Below are 16201 nucleotides of genomic sequence, written 5' to 3'. Positions count from 1 at the left end.
GAAAGAGAAAGGGACAGAAAGCTTATTTAAAGAATTAATGGCTGAGGAATTTCCAAATCTGGAAAAATATTAGGATACGTAAGTTCATAAAGCTCATAAGTCTCCCAAAAGATTCAACCTAAAGACATCTTCCCCAAAATGCATTATATAAAAAAATGTCTAAAATCAAAGAGAATTTTAAAAACATCAAGACAAGAAAATTCCACACATATAAGGGAACTACCATGAGGTAACTACCATTTCTCCGCAGAAACCTTGCAGACTAGAAGGGAGTGGAAAGGTATATTCAAAGTGCTGAATGAAGAACAAAAAATACCAGTCAAGAATATTTTATATGGCAAAGTTGTCCTTCAGAAATTTAGAGGAGATAAGGGCTTTTCCAAATAAACGCCAAGGGAATTCATCACCACTAGACCTGCCTTATAAGAAATACTCAACAGAGGTCTTCAAGCTGAAACAAAAAAATAGTAATCAATAACAGTAAACCTGAAAATATAAAATATGCTGGTAAAAATAGGTATATACTCTATATATTACTGGCATAAAAATAAATACATAGACCAGACCAATGGGAAAGATTAGGGTCCAGAATTAAACTCCCACATACACAGTTAAATAATCTCTCTATATAAAGCCAAGCAACCAAAACACGGGAATGACCAGAATGATCGGAACAACCAGAACAACCAGTCACTATGACACACCCTGTGGCAGCCAACTGGCCAGATCGGGCCCCCATCAGCCCCACCAACCATCTGCGGCTCCTCCCCTTGACTGGCCCCATGATTGGGGGCGGGGATGGCTGGGCCCTCCCCAGGCTGGCCCGGCCTGATGGGCCCCCAGCAGGACAGGCCTGCCAGACCCAACCCATGCACAAATTCATACACTGGGCCTCTAGTATTTGATAAAAGAGCCAAGAGAACCCAACTGGGAAAGGAGAGTCTTCAACAAATGGTGTCGGAAAAAAAAGAGCAAATAATGAAATCGGATCTCTATTTTACATTATTTAAACAAATTAACTTGAAATAGATCAAAGTCTTAAACACAAGACCAAATACCATAAAAGTACCATAAGAAAACACAGGGAAGAAGCTCCTCCACATTGATCTTGGCATATTTTAGAAATGACACTAAAAGCACAAACAAAATTATCAGTAATCAACATCTAACCTAAAACCATCTTCACAGCAAAGAAAGGCATCAGCAAAATAAAAGACAACCTATAAAATGGGAGAAAACATTTGCAAGCCATATATCTGAGAAGGGATTAATATCCCAAATATGTATTAAAAACTCATGCAATTTAATAGCAAAAACACAAATAATTCATTTGAAAATGGGCAAAAAAACCTGAATATATCTTTTTTCCACCCAACAAATATCTCCAATATATTCCACTATATTATTAATACACAAAAGAGAAAAAAAATAGTGAAAGAGACCTGGGCAAACATAATTTAAAATGGATTTTAAAACAGCATTTATTTCGGCACAGGAGCAACACCACTGCCCTGGGAGCCTCCAAACCTCTCTCTCTGCAGCAGTCTGAGCTGGACCACCAGGGAGGAGCCACTTGGAAGCCCCACAGTGATGTGCTCATTGCCTTCATTCAGACCCAGCAGCTGCATGTGGCCAGGGCTGACGCGTTCCTGGAGCACAGGTGTGGCCCTGACATTGACTCACCATTCATCACAGCTCGGAACACTGGCAACTTTTGGCCCGGCTTCCCGATCAGTGGAGATGTTGAAGGAGATGATTAAGTCTGCAATGAATGTGGCTCGTCTGAACTTCTTTCCTGTAACTCACGAGTACCATGCAGAGACCATCAAGAACATGCAGGGCCTCAGAAAGCTTTACTCTTGATCCCGTTCTCTACCAGCCTGTTGCTGTGACCCTGGACCCTAAAGTACCTGACATCCGAACTGGGCTCATCAAGGGCAGCAAGACCCTGGAGGAGAAGCTGAAAAAAAGGGGGCCACTCTCAAGATCATACTGGATGAGGCATATGTGAGAGTGTGAGGAAAACACCGTGTGGATGGACTCCAAGAACATTTGCGAGGTGGTGGAAGTGGGCAGCAAGATCTACGTGGATGGTGGACTTATGTCTCTGCAGGCGAAGAAGAAAGGTGCTGACTTCTTGGTGACAGGGGTGGAGAATGGTGGCTCTTGGGGCAGCAAGTAGGGTGTGAACTTCCCTGGCACTGCTGTGGACATGCCTGCCGGTCAGAAAAGAACATCCAGGATCTGAATTTGGGGGTAAAGCAGGATGCAGATATGGTGTCTCTTTCATCCACAAGGCATCCGATGTCCACTGAGTCAGAAAGGTTCTGGAAGAAAAGGAAAGAACATCAAGGTAATCCGCAAAACCGAGAACCACAAGGTGGTTCGGAGGTTTGATGAGATTCTGGAAGTCAGTGATGCGCTCATGGTAGCTCAGTGGGGGTCTAGTCATTGAGATTCCTGCAGAGAAGGTCTTCCTTGCTCAAAAGATGATGATCAGATGGTGCATCCAAGTCGGGGAGCCTGTCATCTGTGCCACGCAGGTGCTGGAGAGCAGCAGGTCCCACTGGGGCTGAGGGCAGTGATGTGGCCAATGTGGTCCTGGATGGAGCCGACTGTGTCATGCTGTCCGGAGAGACGGACATGGGGGACCAACCCGGGAGGCTGTGTGCATGCAGCGCCTGATGGCAGAGGTGGCGTCTACCACCTGCAATTATTTGAGGAACTGGCTGGCTCCCACTCCCCACAGAAGCCACTGCTTAGGGCGCTGTGGGGCCCTTCTTCAAGTACCCCAATGGGGTCATAATTGTCCTCACCACGCCTGGCAGGTCTGCTCACCAGGTGACCAGGTACTCACCAGTGCTCTCCTCATTGCTGTGACCCGTAATCATCAGACAGCTCTCCAGGCTCACCTGTACCGTGGCATCTTTCCTGTGGTGTATAAGGACCCAGTGCAGGACGCCTGGGCTGAGAACTTGGCCCAGTGGACCTCCGGGTGAACTAGGCCATGAATGCTGGCAAGGACTGAGGCTTCTTCAAAAAGGGAGATGGGGTCATCATGCTGACTGGGTGGCATCCGGCTCAGGCTTCACCAACACCATGCTGTAGTGCCTGTGCAGTGATGGGCCTCAGAGCCCCCCATTCAGCCCCCTCTCATCTCCTCCCCACAACCCACCCCCTAGGCCAGAAATGAGGGTAGAGTGCACTTGGGGCTGCCGTGTGGCACTGGTGGGCTGGGACACCAAGGAAGAAGATGGATGCCTCTGTAAACATGGCCATTTTAAAATCCTGCTCAGGTGAGGTAGCCCAGAGCCAGGCTGCCCATCTTATGGCCCCACCCAAGCAACAGGGGCAGGGTGTAGGGCTGGAGACTCCAGAGCTTAGCATAGAGGGCAAAGCTCCTGCTTCTCCTCCTTTGTGCACTCCCTTCAGTTCCTGTAGAAATGGACACTCAGAGAATCCCCAAGCCTGGCCTGGGGTCAGGAGAGAGCCAGCTGGAGAGGCCAGTGGTTCCAGTTTCCCGAGACTCTGGCCTGCCCTCCACTTGCTTCTCCAATCCCCTCAGCTTCCCACACTCCCACCTGTCCTGCACTGTGCACTTCTGTTCCTGCTCCACTCAGCTGGTGCAGACAAACACCCTCACTTTCATTTCCCCCACTACTGCAGCTGCCTCTGGGCCTGTTGCTACAGAGCCTACCTGTATCTCAATAAACAGCAGCTGAAGCAAAATAAACACACAACAGCATTAATTTCAAAATACTTTACTGAAATAGATATAAGTAGACAAATAAATTTAATTGAATAAAAAACTGAAAATAAGCACAAAACAAATATAAGAATTTGATGTCTGTGCTCTGGTTGGTGTGGTTCAGTTGGTTGGGCATCATTCCATACACCCAGAGGTATGTAGAGAGAATTTCTAAGATTAGGACTGCATAATCAATAGAAAAAAATGAGCCTGGCTGGTGTGGCTCAGTGGTTGAGTATAGCCCCATGCAACAGGAGGTCGCAGTTTGATTCTTGGTCAGGGCACATGCCTGGGTTGTGGGCTCCATCCCCAGTGGGGGACATGCAGGTGGCAATGGATTGATGTTTCTCTCTCTCTCCCTTTCCTTCTCCCTTACTCTCTCTCTAAAAAAATTAACAAAAGTATTTTAAAAAGTATTTGATATATTTGGTAAAGCATTTTTCTCTGTATTAAGATATATATATACATATATATATATATATCAAATATATATCTATGTGTGTATCAAATAAATAAATAATAATTGTATGTACATTAATGTATAAATGTAGCACACTAGTGTTGAATAAATATTTATTCAATGAGTAATTGGATTATTGATTAAATGATTAATTCAAATATTTCTACTCTAGTTTTTATACCTTATTCATTTTTTAAAGGTATTGGTGATTATATTTTATGTAAATAGTTTTTATTGCGTATGCAGTCAAATATAGGTTTTTCCTCTATCTGGTCCCCCTCTCTACACCAAAAACGTTCTCAATTATGGATCATACTCTCCCATTATTTTTTCGTGACTTTATTTTTTAGAATTAACACTTTACTTCCTGGAGAATTTACCTTATGGAGGAAAGATTTAGCCTCATTTTCTTTGCACTTAACCAATTCTCCTTAGACCATTAATTGCATAACACTTTCTTTCCCAACCGAACTAAAATGAAAGGGAATTTAATCTTGCTCCCAACTACCCAAACCAACTACCAGGGCTGCCCTCTATGGGTTTATGACAATAAAAACTCTAACCCCTCAGGTCAGATAATCATATGTATGATAATTAACTCTATGAGTAATTATTGTGTTATGCAAATAAACAATGCAGATGAGTCGTTTCATTAAACAAGCACCATGGGGTCATTAGGCTTTGATCTCTGTCCTAGTCTTTTGGGGAAAAATGCTTTCTATGAACCACTCTCCTGAACTGGCAATAAAACATTACTGGTAAGCTCACATTAAGCTGAATAATATGCAGACTGCTTGATTCGTATTGAATATGTGTCTGGCGGTTGGGGCCCACTGTAATGAACTAGCCCACAAATCACAGCTTAATGGGAATCTACTATTACATATTGCTTAATTAAAAGTTGTGAGCTTATTAACATGTGTCTTTGGCACTGAGCTTTGGGGATGTAATCTCTGTGCAAATAAGACTAGGTTGTAAAAGTTTTATAGATTGACGATGATATTATAGTCCATACCTTAATAACCCATCATTTCCTAAAAGAATTTTTCATATCTTAAATTCTTCTATCCAGCTGTAACAGATTCTTTTGTTTATGTTTTTCAGTGTGTAAGAACCACTGTAATGGGCTGATTTAAAAAAAAAAAAAGGTTATATCTTAAATATTTTGTCTGGACACCCTTTCATCATTTAATCTTATTAGCAAAGTTTTCTGGGAGAAAGTCTTAGAGCTTGCCTTTCATTAGAGAGTCTCCAGGTAGTAGAGATCTATTAGGTATGGGTTTGTAGAATTTCCATTATAAATCTCTATTTTCAGAGATTTATAATTCAGCTATAAAAATGTTGCCCTAGGCTTCAAGTTGGAATACAAGGTCTTAGTCTGAGAGAGTACATTGTTAACACACACAAAAAAATTGTGTTGTTGTTTTCATCTTACCAAAATGAAAAAAGTAATGGCATGTAACCATTTTCAAATACTTTCTGATAAACCACTGTGAGATGGTGTGTGGAGCTTTTTGTTTTGACATGACGTTTTACAGGATGTTTGTTTGTAATTTTTAACTGAGCCATTGGTAGCTTTTCTTAAATGTCAAAATGAAAGATGTCTTTCACATGCCTCATACTCTATCCAGACTGGACACTTCTGATTATCTTTGGTGGACCCTTTGATGTAGAGCACTTCTTGAGTTCTTGCACAGAAATATCTTCATTTACTAAATCCTATTAATATTTAGGGAAAAAGTTATATTGTTCTAAATAATTGAACTCCATTATTACCGTTTTGAGTAATCGTAGGTGCATTTTAATTAAAACTTACACTTGATACTGCAGGATTAAAAAATATCAGTGACCAAAATGTACTGGGAAGAATGGTGGGAGAGGACCCAGCTCACGTTCTTCTGTGAAATGGCTGTGTGACTTTGGGAGACTTACTTAAATGCTCTAAACCTGTTTCTATCTGTTAAAAGAGTTTGAGGACAAAATGATCATTCCTTCGGGATTTGAGGTTTTTATATATCTGCTAATTAATTGCACATAGCTTGCCAAGTTCACCAATGACCTTCATGTCACTAAATCAATAGGAATTTTTTAGTCTTCAATTTAATCTCTCCATAATATTCTAAAAGATAACCACTTACCACATATGGATGAGTTAGGTTCTAAATGACCTTAATGTCAGGTATATGTGATTCTTTTTCTGTTTTTGATTTTTTTCCTCCATACATCTCTGCTGTTTTCCTCTCAGATCAACTCAGTCATTAAATGTTGACATTCACAAGGCTAGTTTCAATGGACTCCGCTTTTACTGTCTTGTATTTACTCCCTGAGGGAGTAAATAGTGGCTTTCCGGAGGCTTCAAATATACCTTTTCCCAAATGTTAATTTAGAGCGCAGATCTCACTTCTGCACCAAAGACCTCTCAGATTCAAACGTCCACACAATTCCTCTTGAATCAGTGTCCATATGATTATTCATAGATCTCCCCACCTCCTAGTCAAAGCAGCTCCTTCTCTTCCCTATTAATTATATGGTTTCACCTTACACCCAATATTCATAATCCTTGGCTTCATCCTCATATCATTTATCCTTCTCTGTATCATACTGTACAAATGTGTTCATTTTATTCCTAATATCACTCTTTGTTTAAGTCACTAATATTTTCTTTGGTAATATCCTATTTAGGTCACTAATATCCAATCTTTTGTACCTGCCTCCACCTCCTATCTTACATTATTCAATTCAATTTGAAAATTGTATCCAGGGGTACACTTAACGTAATAGACAATAATGCTAACACAGTCACCAGATAGTTTACAGTCATTTAATAGCTATATATCACACTGAAGCTCACATCTCAAACCCCTGCTATACAAAACCCTGTGTGATGTGCGTGTCCAGCTTCAGCCCTTGGAACACCCATTCACTCTGTTCTAGTCCTCCTGGTTTCTTCCCTTTAAGCATCTTTGCCTTTCCTGCCTCAGGCCATGGCATGGTGTTCCCTGTACCTGGAGTACACTTGTGGCTCTCCAGTACCTCTTCCAGGTAACACTCCTCCGCACTCTTACCGGGGGAGAGACATAAGGTGGTCCTTGGGATAGGCTTTCTGTGCCTTACCGAATGTCCCTCTTTATCTCTAGGGTTTAAGCCTTATGAGGGCAGGGTCTTTCGCTGTCTTTCAGGAACCTGACCTGAACTCTACCTGGTACCTGGCACATGGCAGGTACATAATACAAGCTTGCTATCTGACAGACTGTAGCGACTGGGTCCAGGTCATAGTAATGTCTGAGACTCTGTGATCAGTAGGAATTACACATCCCACCTGCCACTGTCTAAAGTTATTATGGATTATGTCATACGGTTCCATAGAGTGGTAAGGAAAATTAAGCAATAGCTACTGACAATATGATTGAGCCTATTGGTTTATAATAACCAGAGTATAATGGAAGGACTTGTAAAAGGCTATCTGGTAGCTCAGAGTGGATGTAGACCAGGCTTGCCCTGAAGTTCTGAGGTTGCCATTTCTATTCACTATGTTTTAGATAGGTACCTTCTCTCTCCAGGTTCATCTTCTCCCCTTTCTTTAGTTTGTTGTTGTTATTGTTGTTGTTCTAATTGATTATATATTGGTCAGTCATTTCTGTAAGAGAGACATTCATATCAATCATATATATATATATATATATATATATATATATATATATATATATATATAATCAACTTTATAACCTAAACCTTTCCATAATTATTTTTTTTACAGAAAAATTAAAGGCTACTGTGAAAGGTTCTTTATGGTGGAATTATGAGCTTTGCAATTTGAATAGCCTTCTCTGACCTGCTCAAATTATACCAGGTAGATAAGACAGAATCTATATAAATTTATATTTCTTAATTAAGAATTTCTACACTTTTAGGAAACTGGGTGTGCTTAGAGTCTTGTAGAGAGGAAAGTTGCCCAACTTTTTAGCTCTATCTAGGCCTTCTTCCAAGCTGTCAGGGCTGAGTTACACTGACAATGGTGGATTCCACTGACTAAGACATGGAAAATGCCATAGACCATGAGAGCGAAAAAATACTTCTATTCCTTACACATGAACATAAATGACATCATTAAAAGTTTTCTTGTCGAGAGAACCAAGATGGCGGCATAGGTAAACACGGGACAATGCTGCCTCGCACAACCACTTCAAAAATACAACTAAAAGAAGGAACGGACGTCACCCAGAACCACAGGAAAGCTGGCTGAGGGGAAATTCTTCAACTAGAAGGAAAGAGAACAGCATACTGAGACTCAGGAGGCGCAGTGCGGAAAATACAAAGGTGCAGAGGTGCGTGAGGAGCGGGCTGGTGGCTGAGGGCACGGTTGTCATTTCCAATTGGGAGGGAGGCTCAGGCCCTGAGCTCCAGTTCTGGGTGAGTCTCTAGGGACCCAGACTCATACAGGAGAAGCGGAACTGTCTGGCATCGGTTGGAACGCGAGGTTTGCAGCGGTTGCTGGGACTCTGAGAGGCAGAGCCTCTGGGGACGGGACTGAGAGCAGCCATAACGGCTCCCTCCGCCCACTCTGTTGATCCTGTGCGACCCACCCTGCCCAAGCCCTGCACAGAGCCATTTGCTGGATAGCCTCAGGCAAAGGCTAGATTAGCACCTCCCCAGAGGACAGAAGTTTTCCCACTGCAGACACAGCTGACTCTCACAGCCAGTTGGCCTGGAGGTCAAATCCCCCCAGTATTAACTACAACAATCAAGGCTTAACTACGACAAGACTGCGCACAAAGACCACTAGGGGGTGCACCAAGAAAGCATAAAAAAATGCAGAGACAAAGAAACAGGACAAAATTGTCAATTTAAGATATAGAGTTCAGAACCACACTTTTAAGGTCTCTCAAGAACTGTCTAGAAGCCACCGATAAACTTAATGAGATCTACAAGAAATCTAATGAGACCCTTGATGTTATGATAAAGAACCAACTAGAAATTAAGCATACACTGACTGAAATAAAGAATACTATACAGACTCCCAACAGCAGACCAGAGGAGCGCAAGAATCAAGTCAAAGATTTGAAATGCAAAGAAGCAAAAAACACCCAACCGGAAAAGTAAAATGAAAAAAGAATCCGAAAATACGAAGATAGTGATGAATGCCAAGAATCTACAACCAAGATTACTTTATCCAGGAAAGCTATCATTCAGAATTGAAGGTCAGATAAAGAGCTTCATAGATAAGGAAAAGCTAAAGGAGTTCATCACCACCAAACCAGCATTATATGAAATGCTGAAAGGTATTCTTTAAGAAGAGGAAGAAGAAGAAAAAGGTAAAGATAAAAATTATTAACAGCAAATACATATCTATCAACAAGTGAATCTAAAAATCAAGTGAATAAAATATCTGATGAACAGAGTAAACTGGTGAATATAATAGAACCAAGGGCATGGAAAGGGAGTGGACTGACAATTCTTGGGGGGAAAAAGGTATGGGGGTGCAGGAAGGGACTGGACAAAAATCATACCCCTATGGATGAGGACAGTGGGAGGGGTAAGGGCAGAAGGTGGGGTGGGAACTGGGTGGAGGAGAGCTATGGGGAAAAAAAGAGGAACAACTGTAGTAACCTGAACAATAAAGATTTAATTAAAAAAAAGAAAAAACTAAAAAATATAAAAATAAAATAGGGAGCTTTAAACGCAAAAAGAAAGAAAGAAGGAAGGAAGGAAGGAAGGAAGGAAGGAAGGAAGGAAGGAAGGAAGGAAGGAAGGAAGGAAAAGAAAGAAAGAAAGAAAGAAAGAAAGAAAGAAAGAAAGAAAGAAAGAAAGGAGGAAGGAAGGAAGGAAGGAAGGAAGGAAGCAGGGAGGGAGGGAAGGAAGGAAGGAAGAGAAGAGAAGAGAAGAGAAGAGAAGAGAAGAGAAGAGAAGAGAAGAGAAGAGAAGAGAAGCCAAACCACAAAACCCAAATTGTAAGCTTCTGCTATACTATAGAATTGGCTTAACAATATGGCATTTCAGGGGGTTTTCAATATGCAATGTTTTTTCAATGAAAAAATAGGCGAAAAAATACCCTGGAGGATATGAAAAAAGACCAACTAGAAATTGAGCATACACTGACTGAAATACTGAATAATATACAGAGATCCAACAGCAGACAAGAGGATCCCAAGAATCAAGTCAAAGATTTGAAATACAAAGAAACAAAAAATACCCAACCGAAAAAGCAAAAAGATCCCAAAATATGAAGATAGTGTAAGGAGCCTCTGGGACAGCTTCAAGCGTACCAACATCCAAATTATAAAGGTGCCAGAAGAAGAGAGAAAGCAAGATATTGAAAACCTATTTGAAGAAATAATGACAGAAAACTTCCCCCACCTGGTGAAAAAAATAGACTTACATGTCCAGGAAGCACAGAGAACCCCAAACAAAAGGAATCCAAAGAGGACCACACCAAGACATATCATAATTAAAATGCAAAGAGCAAAAGACAAAGAGAGAATCTTAAAAGCAGCAAGAGAAAGACAGTCAGTTACCTACAAGGAAGTACCCATATGACTGTCAGCTGATTTCTCAACAGAAACTTTGCAGGCCAGAAGGGAGTGGCAAGAAATATTCAAAGTGATGAATGCCAAGAACCTACAACCAAGATTACTTTATCCAGCAAAGCTATCATTCAGAATTGAAGGTCTGATAAAGAGTTTCACAGATAAGGAAAAGCTAAAGGAGTTCATCACCACTAAACCAGTATTATATGAAATGCTGAAAGGTATCCTTTAAGAAGAGTTAGAAGAAGAAAAAGGTAAAGATACAAATTATGAACAACAAATATGCATCTATCAACAAGTGAATCTAAGAATCAAGTGAATAAATAATCTGATGAACAGAATGAACTGTTGATTATAATAGAATCAGGGACATAGAAAGGGAATGGGCTGACTATTCTTGGGGGGAGAAAGGGGTGTGGTAGATGCGGGAAGTCACTGGACAAAAATCGTGCACCTATGTATGAGGACAGTGGGTGGGGAGTGAAGGCGGAGTGTGGGGTGGGAACTGGAAGGAGGGGAGTTATGGGGGGGAAAAGGAGGAACAAATGTAATAATCTGAACAATAAAGATTTAATAAAAAAAAAAACAAAAAAAAAACAAAAAAAATGTTTTCTTGTCCAAACCTCATGAGGACTTGTCAAATATTATGGAGGGGGGATTCCACAACACATTTCAGTGGACTAAAGTAAATGATCCTTGAGTTCCTTTCCCACCCTGGGATTCCTTAAGCTCACATTTCCTTTCATAGCACATTGATAACATTTCTCCAAGAAGGGATTCATTTAGCACATACAACATTGCAAGAAGTTAATAGTATTGATTCCATTGACCTGAGCAAGGAAACCTGAAGAATGGTCTGGAAGGCTATGGCCATTGAAGCATGGTGAGCATGGAGACTTTGTAACGGTAAATAGATTGTAAACAAGGTGTGATTGTTTCCTAGACCAGGTGACTACATAGAAATCCATTCACATCTGAAAATCATTTGAGTCTATTTTCTTTTTCAACAGATCCCCTTTAAGTGAAGCAAGGAATGCTGGTTTATGGCAAATAAACAGAAATTATTTTATTTCAACATTTCAGGCCAGATTTCTTTAATTCCGGTTGTATGCATAAAGCTTTAACAAGAAAGTCATAATTTTCATGATGGAAAAAAAACACACACATCTATTTTAGGAACAAAGGCTGGGCAAAATGACAACCAGTCACTTTGCTGCCCATCTTGGGAAGTTAGCATGTCACAGTTTCCAATTATGTTAATCTTAGCTCTTTTGAAGAAAAATAATTTTAAAATAGAAGAATTACTTCAAATCTACTCCTAGTTTAGAATAACTAGAAATATCGAACAAGTTCAACTCCATTTAATAATCCTAGCCTAAAACTGGTTGGACTCCCCTGCAATACTTAATAGAGAGTCAATAACTAATATTTATAAGTGTGACCATTTTTAGTGAGCCACTTAAATTCACATTTTTCCATACATAAGAATTGTGGTGTGGAACTAAAAATCTATCTATGACAAGATGTTTACTTCTAAATAGTCAGAATCTATTTGAGGAGTAATGATATATGAAAAATATAATATAAATATAAAGTTGAATAGCATTTATAAATTATAGCAGCTAAATTATATTGGTTGTTAACTGACGTGTGAAGCATAGATGGAAATGTTTTCTTGGAGGCTGATCCCATGAATATAACAAAACAGAAAACAACCTAATATAATTGTCTGGTAAATTTGACATTGGACAAGAAGATATCAAGATCAATCAAATAATATTGCATGTCTTTCCTTTATCTTTTTGCTGTTTTTCCTGAACTCACAGCAGGACCAAGATTAGATTGTTTTTTATTAGGTTCAAATTTACAGTATAACTGGTTAATCACAGGTTTAAGTAGGCTGACTTTCAAATGAAGATGGCTTGATCTTGGAGAGTTAAGCTTGATCTTCAGATTACCTTGTGCATAGAGAGGAATTCATTACCTATAGGTAGCAGAGGAGCTAGAGTATTATTAAGGGTGAAGCAAAGGACCACTCCATATCCATAACCACTATTACTGGATGGGGTACTTGGATTAGGGATCTAGGGAAGGATGATGCACCAAATACTTATATCTCACAAATCCTTTTCACTATTTGCTTACATGTGTCCCATCACCATGCAGTATATCCTGTGTAAGTGTAATAAAAATTAGGTCTGAAATTTATCTGCAAACTTCCCTCAAGGCTCATACTAAAAAGGATGCTAGTGTTGAAATACATATGCCAAAGTGTGCTTAGAGTGCACATTAAGAAGGTCTTTCTCCAGCTTATCGGTATGAATACTGGGAAGCATGTGCTCCAGTTATTCTCACGTTATTTCACATTTCTTTTTCCCTCTTTGCTTTCCATTTCATTCTTTTTAGCCAAGTTTCCTTTAAAAATATTATGAGTCTTAACAATTCAGGGCTGGGCAAAAGTAGGCTTACTGTTCATATGGAAAAAGAGGTTCATATGAAAAGTGCAGGTTATGATTATTACAATAGCTTTATTAACTCTGTGCTTTGTGTACTCACAACTATAAACCTACTTTTAAAAGAAATCCTCACCTGAGGACATGCTTTTATTGATTTTTAGAGAGAGCATGGAGGAGAGAGAGGGAGAGAGAGAGAGAGAGAGAGAGAGAGAGAGAGAGAGAGAGAGACATTGATGTGATCAGTTACCTTCTGTAAGTGCCCTGACCAGCGGATCGAATCCACAACCTAGGTATGTGGACTGATCAAGAATCAAAACTTAAACCGTTTGGTGTATGGGAAGATGCTCCAACCACTGAGAAACACTGGCCAGGGTTATAAACCTACTTTTTCCCACCCTTGTATATATCCAATTATAATATGAAAAAAATTCTAAGACTGTGCTAAGGGAAGAGAAGTCTTTCGATTGGTCCTATTGTATTTAATGAACCTGTTTAACTAAGATTTGGTAATTGGATTATTGATGTATGACAGCAATATTAATTCACCTGAATCTGAATATGTGTGAGATAGTATATGCTTTTTATTCTAGTCAGGGGCATAATAGAAATACATTTTTAAAATTAATTTTATATTCATATGAAATGTTCCCATTTTAATGGAGACTGTATTGTTCTTCAGGGAGAAATCAGCACTTTTATGTGAAATCGGGTATGTATTGTTTAATCAAGGCTTTTTCAATTCAATTTACTCACAACACGTATTCATGAGTGCTGACTTTTTTGAGACCCTTTGTGTCATTATAGCTAAATAATTTTTGGTGCAGTTATAGCTAATTATCAAAGAAAAACTAATGAGGCTTCTCATAATATAGTAGTATAACTACTTCTGTTAAGTAACTTAATTCTTATTGGTATGGAATTTTCAGGAAATGTTGCAAAATATGTAACATGTTTTAAAATATAAAAAGTATATATCTGTTTGATAGGGTAAACCCAAAATTGTATTTGACCTAATTTTTTGAACTTTAATATTCACTATGTACATTTCCTCATGTTAAGTATATAATGAAAAAATTATAAGTATCAGTCTTGTTACTCTGTTACTTTCAAGCAATTGTGCGTTCTGAATGTATATCATACATGAAATTTTACTACTAAATAATGAAGATAACTATGTAAAAACTAGAGGCCCAGTACATGAAATTTGTGCAGTTGGTGAAGGAGGCCCTCAGCCCTGCTTGTGCCCTCTCACAGCCCGGGAACCCTCAGAGGATGTCCAACTGATGGCTTAAGCCTGCTCCCCTTGGAGAGTGGGCATAAGCCAGCAGTTGGACATCCATAGAACTGCTGTGGAGGCAGGAGAGGCTCCCGCCACTGCCGCTGAGCTCACCAGCTGTGAGCCCGGCTCAGGGCTTCTGGCTGAGTGGCACTCCCTCACTGGGAGCACACTGACCAACAGGGGGCAGCTCTTGCATTGAACATCTGCCCCCTGGTGGTCAGTATGTATCATAGCGACCAGTCATTCTGCCGTTTGGTCAATTTGCATTTTAGCCTTTTATTATATAGGATGTATAAGGATATCTAGAATGCTTTTGCAACTGCACATTAACAAATGCTTTTTTAAAAATGTACTTGGATAGTAGTATTTCCTTTTTTAAAAAAAGTTCTCATAGATTTTCTTGCATAGATAAAAAGTTAAGGTTAAATGAAACGTGACTACAAGGAAATCAAACTATAGAGAAGACATACTAGACAATTACTATTAGTAATAACAGAAATGTATTTATTTATTTATTTATTTTTATTTTTTTTATTTTTATTTATTTATTTATTGCTTAAAGTATTACAAAGGGTATTACATATGTGTCCATTTTATCACCCCGCCCTAGACAGTCCCCTAGCCTCCCCTATCCCCCAATGTCTTATGTCCACTGGTTATGCTTATATGCATGCATACAAGTCCTTTAGTTGATGTCTTAACCCCCTACCTCCTGCCCCCCAACCTTCCCCGGCATTACCGCTGCAGTTTGACAATCTGTTTGAGGCAGCTCTGCCTCTGTATCTATTATTGTTCAAAAGTTTATAATGGTCTCTATTATCCATAAATGAGTGAGATCATGTGGTATTTTTCCTTCATTGACTGGCTTATTTCACTTAGCATAATGCTCTCCAGTTCCATCCATGCTGTTGCAAATGGTAAGAGTTCCTTCCTTTTTAGAGCAGCATAGTATTCCATCGTGTAGATGTACCACTGTTTTCTAATCCATTCATCTACTGATGGGCACTTAGGCTGTTTCCAGATCTTAGCTATGGTGAATTGTGCTGCTATGAACATAGGGGTGCATATATCTTTTCTGATTGGTGTTTCTGGTTTCTTGGGATATATTCCTAGAAGTGGGGTCACAGGGTCAAATGGGAGTTCCATTTTCAGTTTTTTAAGGAAACTCCATACTGTCTTTCATAGTGGCTGCACCAGTCTGCATTCCCACCACTAGTGCACAAGTGTTCCTTTTTCTCCACATCCTCTCCAGCACTTGTCGTTTGTTGATTTGTTGATGATAGCCAGTCTGACAGGTGTGAGATGGTACCCCATTGTTGTTTTTATTTGCATCTCTCAGATGATTAGTGACTTTGAGCATGTTTTCATATGTCTCTTGGCTTTCTGAAAGTCCTCTTTTGAAAGGTGTCTATTTAGGTCCTTTGCCCATTTTTTGATTGGATTGTTTATCTTCCTTTTGTTAAGTTGTATGAGTTCCCTATAAATTTTGGAGATTAGGCCCTTATCAGATATGACATTGGCAAATATGTTTTCCCACACAGTGGGTTTTCTCGTTGTTTTGTTGATGGTTTCTTTTGCTGTGCAGAAGCTTTTTATTTTGATGTAGTCCCATTTGTTCATTTTCTCTTTAGTTTCAAGTGCCCTAGAAGCTGTATCAGTGAAGAAATTGCTTCGGCATAGTCTGAGATTTTGTTGCCTTTGGATTCTTCTAGAATTTTTATGGTTTCCTGTCGT

General features: G+C 39.7%; 1 pseudogene across 1 annotated transcript; it reads left to right on the top strand.

Annotated features, from left to right (window-relative positions):
* Positions 1-224: 224 nt before the first annotated feature.
* LOC308515484 (pyruvate kinase PKM-like) lies at positions 225-3108 on the top strand (annotated as a pseudogene). The gene is made up of 2 exons: positions 225-229; positions 1496-3108. The product of its transcript is annotated as a pyruvate kinase PKM-like (transcript).
* Positions 3109-16201: the final 13093 nt, after the last annotated feature.

Source organism: Myotis nattereri (assembly GCF_964212035.1).
Source record: "Myotis nattereri genome assembly, chromosome: 3".
NCBI lineage: Eukaryota > Metazoa > Chordata > Mammalia > Chiroptera > Vespertilionidae > Myotis > Myotis nattereri.
Note: the sequence above shows the minus strand (reverse complement) of the source record. Positions and strands in the feature narration are given on the sequence as shown.